Below are 16,076 nucleotides of genomic sequence, written 5' to 3' on the forward strand. Positions count from 1 at the left end.
ATTTGATAAACCAGGTCGCATGTGAGACTGTATTCTGTGACCTTTGCTTGGCTGGCTTCAGTCTTTCTTCTTTTGAAGCCACTGCTCAAAAACAATTCGATTAAGCTCAAAGAGAATTCCATCAGATTTAACAGTAACAACTATTTGTCCCAAATTTTCGTTTGAGAGCATTTATTGAGAGTAAAGCAAGCATTTGTGTTTCATTTAATTTATTAATGATTTTTGATACTGCTTATATACATTATCAGGCAAAGGGGACGGGAGAGAACTAAAAAAGGAAATACCCAGAAGTTTCTCAAACATGCTGCATGTGAATGCCCTAGACATGAAGCGCGGACTTATAACTCTTTTTTAGTAATCCCTCAGGCTTCATTCATTCCATTATTTACTCAGTAAACGTGTATTAGGTAACAAGCCTGTCAGACGCTATAGACAGAGGTGAGCAAGGATCGATACGCCCTGGAAGAGCTTCGAAGACAAATTTGTAGACAAAACTTTGCAATTCAGCCTAAGAAGTACCGTTTCATTGTCACTCCAGAATGACTCTCCAACCTTCGCCACTAACTGCGAACCTTGTCAACCAGACCTCCTTCCCGACGCCAGACTCTCCACTGGTTCCCGGCTAACCGCTGGCGCTTCGCGAGAAGGACGGTTGGAAGACTACAACTCCCGGCAGCCTCTGCAGCAGAGTGGTGGAGAGGCGCGCGCAGGCGCGCGGGCCGGCCCCCACGCGCAGGCGTACTGCGAACGCCGGCTGAGCTGGGTCTCGCTGTGCTGGGTGCGCGGCGGTGTCGGCGAGCGAGGCCTGGTTAGCACCGCCGAGGCGCGAGCTGGGTCTTCGAGGTTGTGTGCGGGAGAGGCACGGCAGGCGAGCGAGCGAGCCAGAGGCTCACCCCAGCAGTGGCACCGGGATCGGCTGCCTTGAGCTTGGTGAGTGCGGGGCCCCGGCGGCCCCCGGCCCCTCCCCCTCCCGCCGGGGACTCCGGCGGATCCGGTTGTGTGCGGGGGAGGCCCCGCGGTGAGGGCGGGCCGCCGGCAGTGCTCGAGCTCGGGTTCCTGGGCCTGGGCGCTTGCTGCGCGTCCGTGCGTCACGGGCCAGGCAGTCCCAACGGCCGCGCGGCCCGCTGAGAGGACGGTGGGGGTGGGGAGCACTGGTTCGCCATCGGGAACGCCGGTGGAGGCGAGGCGAGGCGAGGCGGGGCGGGGCGGCGCGGCAGTGGAGCTGGAAGCAGCGTCGGGGACTGCGGGGCGCTGAGGCAGCGGGGCGGAGAGGAGGGAGTGCGGAGCCAGCGCCGCGGCCCGGCGCGAGCGAGCTGGGGGCGTGGGTGGGCCGCACGGAGTGCGGCGACTGAGGCAGGAAAGAGCAAGGGGTGGGGGGCGTGTAAAAATCCTAACCGAGGCCGGAGGGGACCGTCTCGGGAATTCACAAGTTACAGCCCGAGCCGGAGCCGGTGGTTTGGAAGTAGGGGGGGGGGCGGGCGCGGTGCGGGTGGAGACAGACGGAGGACTGCAGTTTACAGATGTCATAACAACATGGGCCTGAAGCGTCTGACAGGGGTGTGGTAATTATAGGAATGACAGAACTTCGTCTGCACACAGCGTGTGTCAGTGGTGATGTAAGGGAAGCGGCGAGGTATTCGATTAAGCTCAAAATGGGAGGATGAAACTGAAGGATGACTGGAGTCTGGGAAGTCGTCATGAAGGAATGTTTTAGGTTTGAATGGAAGTATATGTAATGTTCCACTTTTAAGCTCACGATGTCAAAATAGTTAATTTTTTAAGGTTTAAATTCAGAATAAACAGTTGGGAAGTATTTTTTTCTAAAACATACTATTAAATAACGTTTCTACCTTTTTCAAGCCTTTTTTCGTTTAGTGAGCACTGCCTTAAAAACCCTTATTTCTTCGCAGTAGATGAGTGATTCCCCGCCCCGCCGCCGCCCCCCCCCCCGCACGTTGCTTCAAGGCTCATTCTTGACATTGTTTTTTTCTTAACTTGTTCTTGTGTTTGTGATATTTTGAAAGTAATTCACAAGCTAGTCCCCCTCCATTTTAAAGATTGAAGAGATGAAATTTTAACTTTTCAAAGCAAATGGAGAATGAACTCTATTGTACTTTTACTGAAGTAATTTATTCTTGGAAGGCACTTTTATGTGTAATACCGGATTTTAAGGTGGAGAACAGGAGGAAAGGTAAAGGAATTAACATTTATTGAGCTCCTTTCCAGATATTGTGCTAAATACTTTTTGTACAGTAAAACGTTAATGCTTACAGTAACTCTGAAGTATGTTATTTTTTCCTTTTCTGCAGATTAAAGCTTCTAGGGTCAGAGAAGTTAGGTAACTTACCTAAAGTGTTCCAGCTCTTGTTAGAACCAGCCTTAGAACCAGAATCACTGCTAATTTAGGAATTATTTCTCCTCTCCTTGCATACTTCTTGGTTGCGTTTTCTTTATTTGGTCCATTAATTCAGCGAATACTTGGAGTGTTCATAGACCTTGAGACTGGGGATGTAGACATGATCAAGACACTGTTCTTTTTTTTTTAAACATCTTTATTGGAATATAATTACTTTACAATGGTGTGTTAGTTTCTGCTGTATAACAAAGTGAATCAGCTATACATATACATATATCCCCACATCTCCTCCCTCTTGCATCTCTCTCCCACCCTCCCTATCCCACCCCTCCAGGTGGTCACAAAGCACCGAGCTGATCTCCCTGTGCTATGCAGCTGCTTCCCACTAGCGATCGTTTTTACATTTGGTAGTGTATATATGTCCATGCCACTCTCTCACTTCATCCCAGCTTACCCTTCCCCCTCCCTGGGTCCTCAAGTCCATTCTCTACGTCTGCATCTTTATTCCTGTCCTGCCTCTAGAAGACACTGTTCTTGTGTCATGGAATTTATAGTGTTGCAGGGAAGACTAACAAATAATGAGTAAAAATATTGACTGCATGACATTTTATCAGTCAAAATTGAGCAGAAACTGTAGCAAAGGAAGTTCAAATGGAATCAGACAACATAAGCCTTGAGGAGTTTACCTGTTGAATTAATGATAAAGTCTTGATGATTTATGATTTAGTGTTTTTAAGTCTTGTCAGGTTGTTTCTAGAAGTATGTATGCTTTGTATAAAATCAACTAAGACTTTTGGCCATGCAAGTAAAGGTGACTGACATAGTGATGATAAAGATAATTCCCTGTTAATCTCTTTGTTTTAAGGTTTCTGTACTTTGCAAGGTATTCTGAATTCAGCCATAATAATGGAAGAAAACACTGGAAATGGTAAACAATTCAATTAGCTGACTGGGGGCTGATTGCCTCTATTCTTGCTGCAGTGAGCAGGAGGTGGCCCCAGGATAGTGAGGTACCAGATAGGACCTTCATTAGGAAATTTTAAGTCCTTGCAGTGAAAGAGCAGGGATGAAGACTCGTGGAACGTACAGTTTTTTTTGTTTTTTTTTTTTGCGGTACGCGGGCCTCTCACTGTTGTGGCCTCTCCCGCTGTCCGGATGCGCAGGCTCAGTGGCCATGGCTCACGGGCCCAGCCGCTCCGCGGCATGTGGGATCTTCCCAGACCTGGGCACGAACCCGTGCCCCCTGCATCGGCAGGCAGACTCTCAACCACTGCGCCACCAGGGAAGCCCCCCGTACAGTTTTTTGTTTGTTTGTTTGTTTTTAAAGATGATAACGACCCTACATGACAGACCTTAGTGACAAAATGGTTCTGATCTAGTGTAGTAGACTAATTGGGACAGTTCTTGAAAGCAGGCAGTAATCCAAAATGTGGATAATGGGGATAATCTCCTTCACATAACAAGAATAATGCTGCTCTTCATATACAAAGATAAGTCTGCTTACTCATCATGATTGATTTTTCAGCATGAGGAGGGATATGTGCTGAGTTGTCCATGAGTCTCTGTATTCTGTGACCAGCAAGGCAGCTTGGGGTCAAAATGGGGGTTTTTAGCTAGGGAGCAGAAAGACAAGCAAAAGGTACTAACATCTGTTGATGGCTCAAGCACTGCATCAGGTGTTTTCACTTAATTACCCTTGCAAACCCACTTTGAGAAGGTGGCTACAGGTACAGGATGGTTAGGTAACTTGCCCTACTTCACAGAATAAGTGAGGGAGCTGGTATTCAATCACAGGGCTATTTGTGCTATGTTCACATCAATCATTAAAGCTTGATTTTTGTCTTGGTTTGCAGTGCAGTCTCCAGCAGAACAAACTAGATGCAGTTTGTTTAACATCATGAAATGATATTGTGAAGATCTAATTTACTAAAAGCTGAAGGGCTATTGGAGTTCCTTGCTTTACTGCCATTAAAAAATACAATTTTTAAATTAGAATATTCTCTGAAAACAACTGTCCTGTCCTAGCCTCTGCACTTTAGAGGCCACCAATTTCCTTCTTTTAGCTGTTTCCTCTTTCATATTTATAAATAACTTCTATTGCTATTTCTTGATACAGCAGTTTTAGACATTATCTATTGACTTTCCTCCACATTTACACACTGCCTCTCCCATCCTTTTAATATAGTTATCACAGGTGTTTATTAAGTCAACGTTCAGTTATAACTATGTAAATGTTTATAGCTGAACCATGTAGTATATTGTGATATCATTTCTTCTCTTAACCAATTTTGGTTTTCCAGGAGTAACACCTTTTTTTCCCACTTCCATTTCCGTGAGATAGCTGTCCTGGAACCTTCTGTTCTTTTAATGCAATCTGGACTGGTTACTTTCTAGGTATACTTCACAGCTGTTATCCTGGAACTTTTCTTTATGTCGCCCTTAAAATTCTCTTTGCCCTTTTCCTGTATTGGATCTCTTGTTTCCCATATTTTCTTAACTTACAGAGAAAGGGTACCTGGGAAGCGAAAACTTTCTGAGATCTTGCATGATTGAAAAAAATCTATATTCTACCTTAACATTTCATCAGTAATCTGGCTGGGTATAAAAACCTAGGCTTAAAAAGTTTGGAAGTCATAGCTCCATTGTTTTCTGCATTTTAATGTTGCTGTTGAAGTCCAGAGGTGTTCTTATTCTTCATTTGTATGTGACCTTCCCTGTCTTCTCCAATCTCCAGAAGCTTTTAGGGTATTATTTTTAACCCCTGAAATTCCATAATGTCCCTAGATTTGATTGTTTGTTTGTTTGTTTTCATTTAAGGTCACTTGATGGACCCTTACAAGCCGAGGATTTGTGTCCTTTAGTTTTGGGAAATTTATTTATTATTTATTATTATTATTGGGGCCTTAGGTAAAAAGAGTTTGAGTTAATTATGCTTCCCAGTTCTTGACACTATCATCAAACTATACAAGGTCCTTTAAATTTTTCTCTTTCATTTCTGAGCCCTACTTCCATTACCCTTTCTAGTAGGCACCCACTGCATTGTGGCTGATACATTCCTTGATTGTATGTGAATCATTGTGAAATATGTAGTGCGTTTTGTGTATTTAGTTTATATATTGTGCTATAGACCTTGTTCTGTTTCTTACTCTTTTTACTCAGCATTGTTTGGAGACCTTTCTGTTTCGTTGTGTGTACATATAGTTGCGTATAATGTAGAATTCCATAATGTGCATCTACCACATTTTACTTTTTATTCCCTAATCACTGACACCTGAGTTACCTCTCTGGCATCACAAGTGCACTGTGGTAAATATACTGTTACTTGTACATCCTTGTGGACCTGTGTGAGAAGTTCTTTGGGATGTATGCCCAGGAGTGGGATTCCTGGGTCATAGAATAGGAGAACTAGTTTATGTGCCTGCTAGCAGTGAGGAGTTTTCTTGTTTGCCCACATCTTTGACAGTACTTGGTTTTATCCAACTTCTTAATTTTTGCTAGTCGGGTATAAAGTGGTATCTCAAGTTTTAATTTACATTCTCTGATAATTAATGAATTCGAGCATCTCTTGTATCCATTCAGGTTTTCCCTTTTGTTAATTGTCTGTTTTGTACTTTGTCTATCTTTCCTTTCCGCGCCCTGTCTTTTTTGTTTGTTTGTTTGTTTTGGCCGTGCTGTGCTGCGCAGCTTGCAGGATCTCAGTTCCCCGACCCAGGGATTGAACCCAGGCCACAACAGTGAAAGCCCGGAATTCTAACCACTAGGCCACCAGGGAACTCCTGTCTTTTTTTTTTGGTTTGCAGGAGTTCCTTGTGGAGGTCTGTTGGTTTTAGGATTGGAAAATATCTTTTATAGGCCTGTCATCTTTCTGTTAGTTTTGTCCATGGTGTCTTTCATTGAATGAATACTCTAAATTTGATGCATTGTTTCTTTGATAATCTCTTTCTCATTTGATTTTTTGTCTGTCTTGGAATTTGTATTATTTGGGTCTTAGAATTCTTAGGTGGTTCTTTTAATTTTCTTTTCCTTCCTGTTTTCCATCACTTAGTCTTTTTGTTCTGTTTCCTGAGAGATTTCTTTAATGTTATCTTACAGCCCTTCTATTGAATTGTTAATTCCTATCCATATTTTAATTTCTTAGAGCTCATTCTTATGGTATCTTTATATTATTTTATAGACACTATAGTCTTCTTGAGGACAGTATTAATGATTTTTTTTTTTTTTTAAGTTTTGTACCCCTCATTGCTCTGTTTCTTCGAAGTTCCTTTGTTTCCATTGCAGTCTTTCTCTGTAGAGGTTCTCCCTGGATGTCTGGTAAACTTACGGTTGTCCATTCCTATTTAAGAGTGAAGTGCTAAAAACTGAATTGGAAACTATAGGTGTGGCTTGTTAAAGGGTGGACAGGGTAGCTGTGGCCATTTATAGGGGGAGGGGACTCTCATAGTTCTTTTCTCTTGGGCTTGTCAATTTCCTTGAGAAAGAGAGCCTCCAACTAACACAACATTGTAAATCAACTATACTTCAATAAAATTAAAAAAAAAAAAGTAAAAGAGAGCCTCCAGTCTTGCCTGGAGGATACACACCTGGATGCCAAATTCTGAGAACTTGTCTTAGAAAAGAAGCTGGCGTTCTCACTGTTAATTGTGTTCATGTAATCCTATCTTTTGTATAGCACATCACCTACACTGGAGTCCCTCATTTTAGAGTCTCTCTAGTTTAGTTTCTTCAGAGTAATGCTCTCAACATCCATAGGGGCTTGGGGATGGACTGTTGCCTGGCTGTGCACAATGGAGGAGGAAGTCTGAATGTGATGGCTGTTTTGTAGACTTTCAGCTAACCTGCTAGTTTTTAGTCCTGTTCCTCACTCTACATTCAGAGATGCCTGGGGTGGGGGGGCGGGGGCTCCTGTCTGTGAAGCTTCCTGCTTGTGGGCAGTGTGAATCAGCTTCTTTACAGGTGCTTAGGCTTCAGAGTTCTCCACTTCACTAGTAAAATATCATTAGACCATCTTTTTAAAAAATTGATTTATTTGGCTACGTCAGGTCTTAGTTGCGGCACATGGGATCTTCGTTGCAGCATGCGGGGATCTTCCCTTGCTGCGAGCAGGCTCCAGAACACACAGGCTCAGTAGTTGTGGCACGCGGGCTTAGTTTCCCTGCGGCATGTGGGATCTTAGTTCCCCAACCAGGGATCGAACCCATGTTCCCTGCATTGCACGATGGATTCTTAACCACTGGACCACCAGGGAAGTCCCAGGGCCATCTGTTTTAAGGCTTCTAAAAAGTTTTTGACATCTCATCTGTCACCTCTGATTCTCTCCTTTTGTGTTCTATCTTTGTAGTTCATCCTTTTTTTATTTATTTTTTATTTTTTTTATTTTTTATTTTTTTTCATCCTTTTTTTTAAAAAGATAATTTTGGTATGGATTAATCTACCAAATCCATCATTTTATTTCTTTACATGAACTCTTTATTTCTGGCCTGTTCATTCTTTCCATGGCATTTGAGTGTTGTACGCTCAGTACTTTGTTTAGTATTGAAGATTAAAATTAAATTTCTGAGCTTCGAGTTGTTAATATGTTTTGGGAGGAAAGCACATACATCCTGTAGGTGCTAAATCTTAATTTAAAACATTAAAACCCTTATAAGTGTACATGTAATAGATATATTAGATTCAGTAATGGATATGAATTGGATAAAGGCAAGTTTGCGCTTCCCCCCCCCCCATGAAGGAGTCCATTATGCCATTTTTGGGGAAAGATTTCTCTCTAAAAATATCCAGCTCTAAGGGGGAAGTAGTTTTTCCCTTTCATAAAGACCTGAAGTATTCAATTAGAACTTTGATGAAATAACAGCATGTTGAGTTGATAAAATTCTAGCCAAAAGTAAGGAAATTTAATGTTTTAGTTAGGCTGGGAAGCCTCATTGTAGTAAATATAATATATGCTTCCAGCTTTACTTTTTGAAAGTTTTTCTTATTGTATAAGTAGTATATTGCTTACTGTAGAAAATTTGGAAGATAAAGAAGAATATTAATTTCCACTTAAGATTTTTGTATTCTAAGTTATAAAATGTTTTAAAAAGTATAGAGAATAGTATAAATTGGGGTTTTGTTCCTACCACCCCGATTTGTCATGTGTTAATGTTCTGTTTTTCTTAATTCGCAGTATGTTATGATTATGTCCCATAGCCAAGCCCTCGTTTTGGAATTTTTAGGTTTACAGTTTTTCATTGTAAGTCATGCTGCTGTGAATATTCTTCTACATACTGCTGATTTTATTGCCTTTGTGTACATTCCAAAAGTGGAATTACTGAATCTTGGGGTGTGAATTCCCCAAATCTTTGGTAAATATTTTCCTTTAAATGTTTGGATATTGAGAATGTCTCTGGGGAACCTTGCATGTTGGGAACCTGTAGATACTGGAAGTGAGGTCAGAATTCAGGGTCAAAGGTTTTTAGTAAACATCTCAGTTGAAGAAGGTCTGAAGCTGGGACATGAAAGAAAGTATGGATTTCTATTAGGTTAATGGAGTTAGCGCTATGAGATGTAATCAGAGGTGAGCACCTACGAATCATATCTGTAGCATTGACTTCTCACAGAGGAGGCTTATTGCAGGGTTTTTCAAACCTTGCCTCCATTGAACGCAAGAATGTTGTCACTAAAATAAAGGTACTCTAATAATTTTACTGGGAAGAAATGGGTAGGATATTTTAAATGTCATTTTTCTTTCCTAATTTTTATTAAAATATTTTAAAGGGACCCACTGCTACTTGACTAGAAGTTAACAACAGATGAGTAATTAATATTTACAAATGGGAGAGCATGTACTCTGGGGTGCAGGCTCACACCTCTCCATTCTCTAATGAAAACATAGGTTCAAAAAACATTCGCAACTGAACTGAAAATTTTTTATACTTAAAATTCATTTATGCTTAAATTTATAAACCTGTAACTTGCTTTTTTTGTAGTCATACTTTCTTGTGGTCTTTGGTTTTTTTAGTATTAAATACACATCATGTTTTCTAATAGAATTATACTCAATTTATATGATGGAATTAATAAGTATACTAACATTTTATAGTGTTGAACAAAGAATATTGTGAATGTTAAATATTCACAATGGTTAGGGGCTTACTGACTGCTTGGATTGACTCAGCACACTGAATATATATACCAATATATATACTTGAATATAATAAAAACATAAAAAGATCTACACTCAGTGTGTTTTGGGAATAGATTGATGAAAAATGAAAAGAGTATCAAAGCCAAGGAAACTTGTAGGACAAAGAAGTTCAGATTTGATCTAAGTAGTGCTAAAAACTCATTTTAGGTCCTTAGGCATTGAAGTTATATAGTGAAAAAGGTGTTGAGATAAATCTGAGAGCTGTGCAAAGGATGAATTGAAGAGCAAAGAGACTGAGGTTAAGGAAGGGTGGTTAGAGCTGTTGCAGTTATCTAGCTGTAGGATGACAGGGACCTGGATCAGACTGGTAGCAGTGTGAATAGATAGGAATAGATAAAATCACTCTGGATGGAATAATAAGCAAAATTTGATAATTTTAACTAAATAGACATGAAGGGGAAATTGGGAGATTTCATTTTGGAAGAGTAGAGTACACTTCTATTTTACCACCAGTTTTGCATCTTGTTTTTAACTTTATTGCTTTTTTGGCTTTATTTCCCTAGAAAACAAGAGGAAAATGGGGCATAATGGCTTTAATTTTAAAGGCTTCTGCTTCCTGAGAGAGTGAAAAGTTATTGACAATAACTTAAGTTTTTCAATTAATCACTTAGGTGATAATATCCTAAAAATATTTGCTTAGGATAAATATAATTTTCTCAATACTATTACATGTTTTTTTAAAATCATAAACCTCTATAGATTTTATTTCATTTGTTATCTAAGCTCTCTTCAATCCAACTGAAGCCTACATTTCAGCTGTATTTTGCATTATTTTCCAATAAAACTTTTGCTCTGCTATAGTGATTTTGAGTTGCATGCAGATGCATATCAGAATTCACTTGGGAGTCTTTAAAAGAAAAAACAACACTAGAGACCTCGTGTTTGCCTCAGACCTATTAATCAAACTCTTCGGAAGGACAGTTGAGGCGTCTTGTTTTTCAAAAAGCTCTCCCACTTGGCAAACATAATCTCTTTCCCCTGCTAAGAGGGGAACCCAGTCTCATTTATGAATATCAGAGAAGAAATCGTTGATTTTTTTAAAAAAATATTGACTTTATTTGTTTGAGCAATTTTAGGTTCACAGTAAAATTGAGTGGAAACTACTGAATTCCCATCTACTCCCTACGCCTGTACACCCAGTGCCCCCACCATTGACATTTCCACCAGAGTGGTACATTTGTTATAATCCAACCAACACTGACACATCATTATCACCCAAAGCCCATAGTTTACATTTGGGTTCATTCTTGGAGTTGTACATTCATTCTGTGGGTTTTGACAAATGTATACTGACATGTATCGGCCATTATAGTCCAACAGAATAGTTTCACTGCCTCCAAAATCCTCTGTGCTCTGCTATTCATCCCTTAAACCCCTGGCAACCGCTGATCTTTTAACTCTCCATAGTTTTGCCTCTTCCAGAATGTCATAAAATTGGAATCATGTGACAAATACAATACCCACCCCTACCCCCAAAGAGGAGGGTATTTTATTAAATAATCAATCTTATGTGTGGATACTGATTTAGAAATTTTTAAGAAAACTAACAGAATTAAAAAGAATGATACACTATGACTATTAAAAAAAGTAAAGCCAGATAAGGACAACATAAGAAAAAAAATACAGGCCATTATCCTTGAGGAACACATATGCAAAAATCTCTACAATGATATATCACCTCACACCAGTCAGAATGGCTATCATCAAAAAATCTACAAACAAATGCTGAAGAGGGTGTGGAGAAAAGGAACCCCTCTTGCACTGTTGGTGGGAATGTAAATTGATACAGCCACTATGGAGAACAGTATGGAGGTTCCTTAAAAAACTAAAAATAGAACTACCATACGACCCAACAATCCCACTACTAGGCATATATGCTGAGAAAACCATAATTCAAAAAGAGTCATGTACCACAGTGTTCATTGCAGCTATATTTACAATAGCCAGGACTTGGAAGCAGCCTAAGTGTCCATCGACAGATGAATGGATACAGAAGATGTGGCACATATATACAATGGAATATTACTCAGCCATAAAAAAGGAAATTGAGTTATTTGTAGTGAGGTGGATGGACCTAGAGTCTGTCATACAGAGTGAAGTAAGTCAGAAAGAGAAAAACAGGGGCTTCCCTGGTGGTGCAGTGGTTGAGAGTCCGCCTGCCGATGCAGGGGACATGGGTTCGTGCTCCGGTCCGGGAAGATCCCACATGCTGCGGAGTGGCTGGGCCCATGAGCCATGGCTGCTGAGCCTGCGCGTCCGGAGCCTGTGCTCCGCAATGGGAGACGCCACAACAGTGAGAGACCCGCGTACTGCAAAAAAAAAAAAAAAAAAAAAAAAGAGAAAAACAAATACCGTATGCTAACACATATATATGGAATCTTAAAAAAAAAAATGCTCATGAAGAACCTAGGGGCAGGACAGGAATAAAGATACAGACCTACTAGAGAATGGACTTGAGGATACTGGGAGGGGGAAGAATAAGTTGGGACAAAGTGAGAGAGTGGCATGGACATACATACATTACCAAATGTAAAATAGATAGCTAGTGGGAAGCAGCCGCATAGCACAGGGAAATCAGCTGGGTGTTTTGTGACCACCTAGAGGGTTGGGATAGGAAGAGTGGGAGAGAAGGAGATGCAGGAGGGAAGAGATACAGGGATATATGTATATGTATAGCTGATTCACTTTGTTATAAAGTAGAAGCTAACACACCATTGTAAAGCAATTATATTCCAATAAAGATGTTGGAAAAAAAAAGAGTCATACGCAATGAGGCAAATGGGATTTATCCTTGGGGTACAAGGATGGCTCAACATATTCCAGTCAATAAATATGATACACTACATGAACAGAACGAAGGATAAATGTCATGAGCATCTCAATAGATGCAGAAAAAGCATCTGACAAAAATTCAACATCCTTTCATGATAAAAACTCTCATCAAATTAGGTGTAGTAGGAATGTATGTTAACATAATAAAGGCCATATCTGAGAAGCCCACAGGTCTTTTATCAAAAAGACAGAAGATAATAAATGCTGACAAAGATATGAAGAAAAGGGATCTCTTGTGTACTGTTGGTGGGAATGTTAATTAGTGCAGTTTACTGTGGAAAACAGTATGAACTTTTGTCACATAATTAAAATTAGAACTGCTGTATGATACAGCTCTTCCACTTTTGGTTATATATCCAAAGGAAATCAGTTATCTCGTAGAGAGAGTTGCACTCCCATGTCATTGCAACATTCGCGATAAAACAAAGACAAGGAAATAATCTAAGTGTCTATAGATGGATGGAAGGGTAAAGAAAATGTGGCATAAATGTAAAATGGAATATTATTCAGCCATAGAAATATGAAAATCCTGCCTTTTTAACAGTATAAATAGACCTTAAGGTCATTATGGTAGGTGATAAATCAGACAGAGAAAAATACTGTATGATCTCATTTATATGTGGAACATAAAAGAGTTGAACTCACAGAAGCAAAGAGTAGAATGGTGGTTGCCAGAGACTGAGGGGGTAGGAAAACTGAGATGTGAAAGGGTACATACTTTCAGTTATAAAATGAGTAAGTTCTGGGGCTCTAATGTGCATCGTGGAGACTATAGCAAATAATACCGTATTATATATTTGAAGTTTTCTAAGAGAATATATTTTAAGTGTTCACACCACAAAAAAGAGAAGACTATGTGATGTCATAGATAATTTAAATAGCTTGATTATGGTAATCATTTCACAATGTATACGTATATCAAATCATCACATTATATACCTTAAATATGTACAGTTTTTATTTGTCCATTGTATTTGAATAAAGCTGGGAAAAACACAACAAAAATGGTGTTGATACACCTGAATATCCATATGCAAAAGACTGAAACTTGACCCAAACCTAACACCTTAAACAAAAATTAATTCAAAATAGATCGTAGATGTACATATAAAACGTTAAGGCCGTAAAACTTTGAGAGGAAGATGTAGGAGAAAATATTGATGACCTGAGATAGAAAAGAGTTTGCAGATGTGACACCCAAAGCATAAAAGATAAATAAAAATAATAAATTGGACTTTATCAAAGTTAAAATATTTAATTTGTGAAAGATATTATGAAGAGAATGAAGAGGAAAGCTATAGGCTGCAAGAATATTTAAAAATCACTTATCTCACAATGTACTTATATTCAGAATATATAAGAGCTCTCAAAACTCACCAATAAGAAAACAATCAAAAAGTAGGCAAGGGCTTCCCTGGTGGCGCAGTGGTTGAGAGTGGTTGAGAGTCCAATTATATTGGCCATGAGCCATGGCCGCTGAGCCTGCGCATCAGGAGCCTGTGCTCCGCAACAGGAGAGGCCACAAACAGTGAGAGGCCCGCGTACCGCAAAAAAAAAAAAGTAGGCAAAAGGATTGAACAAATGTTTAACCATAGAAAATATATGGGTGACAAATAAGCACATAAAATGATGTTCATCATCATTAGCCATCAGCGAAATGGAAATTAAGCCGCAAGATACCATTATACAAGCTGTTAGAATGGCTAAAATAAAAATATCAAATGCTGCTGAGGATGCAGAGAGACTGGAAATCCCATGCATTACTGGTAGAAATGCAAAAGAGTATAGACAATCTGAAAACAATTTGGCAGGTTTTTAAAAAAAATCAGTTTAAAACATATATTTGCCATATGGCTCAGGCATGCCACTCCTGCTTAGGCTATGATAATTCATCTTCATACAGCAACCTGGACATCAATGTTTATATCTTCTCTACTTATGATCTCCTAAAAAAGGGAGTAACCTAATGTGATCAACAAACTGAGGTCCATCTCTACGATAGAAAACTATTTTGCAATAAAAGGGAATAGATTATTAACATGAGACAACTTGGCATTTTTCTAAGGGAAAGAAGTCAGTCTCAAAAAGTTATATACTGTATGATTCCATTAGTATGATGATCTCAAAAAGACAAAGCTGTAGTGATGGAAAAAAGATCCATGGTTGCTGGGAGTTAGAGGTTGGGGAGAGTGTGACTACAAAATTATATCACAAGGGAGTTTTCTGAGGTGATGGAACAGTTGTATCTCGGTTGTGGTGATGGCTGAACAAATTTATACATGTGTTAAATTTATAGAACTGTATACAAAACAAGTCAATTTTAATGTATGTTAAATAAAATTTAGTGTAAAAAAAAGATAACTAACAGAATTAAAAAGAATGATACACTGTGACCAAGTGTGTTTATTCCAAGAGTCAAAAATCATTGACTATTAAGAAGTGTATTGGGGCTTCCCTGGTGGCACAGTGGTTGAGAGTCCGCCTGCCGATGCAGGGGACACAGGTTCGTGCCCCGGGTCAGGAAGATCCCACATGCCGTGGAGCGGCTGGGCCCATGAGCCATGGCCACTGAGCCTGCGTGTCCTGAGCCTGCGTGTCCGGAGCCTGTGCTCCGCAACAGGAGAGGCCACAACAGTGAGAGGCCCGCATGCTGGGAAAAAAAAAAAAAGTGTATTAATATATCACCATATTTAATATGTCAAAGGAGATAAACAGTGACCGTTTTAATAACTGCCAAAAGGCATTTGATCTAATTCAACACACATTTCAGGTTTTTAAAACTTTAAAAAAATAGATATGGATGGGTGGTACTTAGATGTGATTTAAAAATATATATATATCTCAATACTATGACACGACTGGAGCTATAATAAATTGGTGATAGGAATGCGTGATGTTACAGCCACTTTGGAAAACAGTTGGACAATTTCTTGTAAAGTTAAACATGTACTTACTCTATGACCCAGCAGTTTCACTCTTAGGTTTTTACCCAAGAAAAATGAAATCATTTATCTAAACAAATGCCATATGTGAATGTTTATAGTCGCTTATTCATAATCACCCAAAACTGCAAACTAGATGTCCATCATCTGGTAAATAGATAAACAAATTGTGGAATACAATGGAATACAATTCAGCAATGAAAGGAATCAATTACTGATAAATGCAACAGTATGGAGGACTCTCAAATTAGTTAATACTGAGTAAAAGAAGCCACACACAGAAAGCTACCTGTTGTATGGCTCCATTTGTTTGACATTCTGGAGAATGCAAAATTATAGGGACCGATTGCCTGGGATTGGGGCAAGTGGATTTACTAGAAAGGGACCTGACAGAATTTTTTGTAGTGAGGAAAATGTCTATCTTAATTGTTGTGATATGTACTTAAATGGCAAATTTTACTCTATGTAAATTATACCCCAGTGAACATGACCCTTTGAAAAATCCCCACTATAGAGTGTCAGCTAAAGTATCAGAAACAGAATTCAGTAGCTGATTTAATTCAGTGGCTGGCTTTAAAAAATTAGCATATAATAATGAATAATTTTCCTATAAACAAACAGTAGCCAGTTAGAATATAATGGAAGGAAGCATCACATTTATCATTGTAACAAAAGAGATAAAAGGAAATACATGTTTAATTTCTGACCAAGAAGATAGAGTATTGTAAAGATGTTTGCTTAATCTGTGAATTGAATGCTATCT

The 16,076-nt window shown here is 39.4% G+C and overlaps 1 protein-coding gene across 1 annotated transcript in view; it reads left to right on the forward strand.

The window, feature by feature from the left end:
* The first annotated feature begins 749 nt into the window (after positions 1–749).
* KPNA1 (karyopherin subunit alpha 1) overlaps positions 750–16,076 on the forward strand; it is a 73,762-nt gene continuing 58,435 nt past the window's right edge. Inside the window, exon 1 of the mRNA XM_060150486.1 lies at positions 750–930. The gene's annotated coding sequence lies outside the window, so the exon portion shown is untranslated. The remainder of the gene's footprint in view (positions 931–16,076) is intronic.

This window comes from Lagenorhynchus albirostris, chromosome 5, assembly GCF_949774975.1.
Source record: "Lagenorhynchus albirostris chromosome 5, mLagAlb1.1, whole genome shotgun sequence".
Taxonomy (NCBI): Eukaryota; Metazoa; Chordata; class Mammalia; order Artiodactyla; family Delphinidae; genus Lagenorhynchus; species Lagenorhynchus albirostris.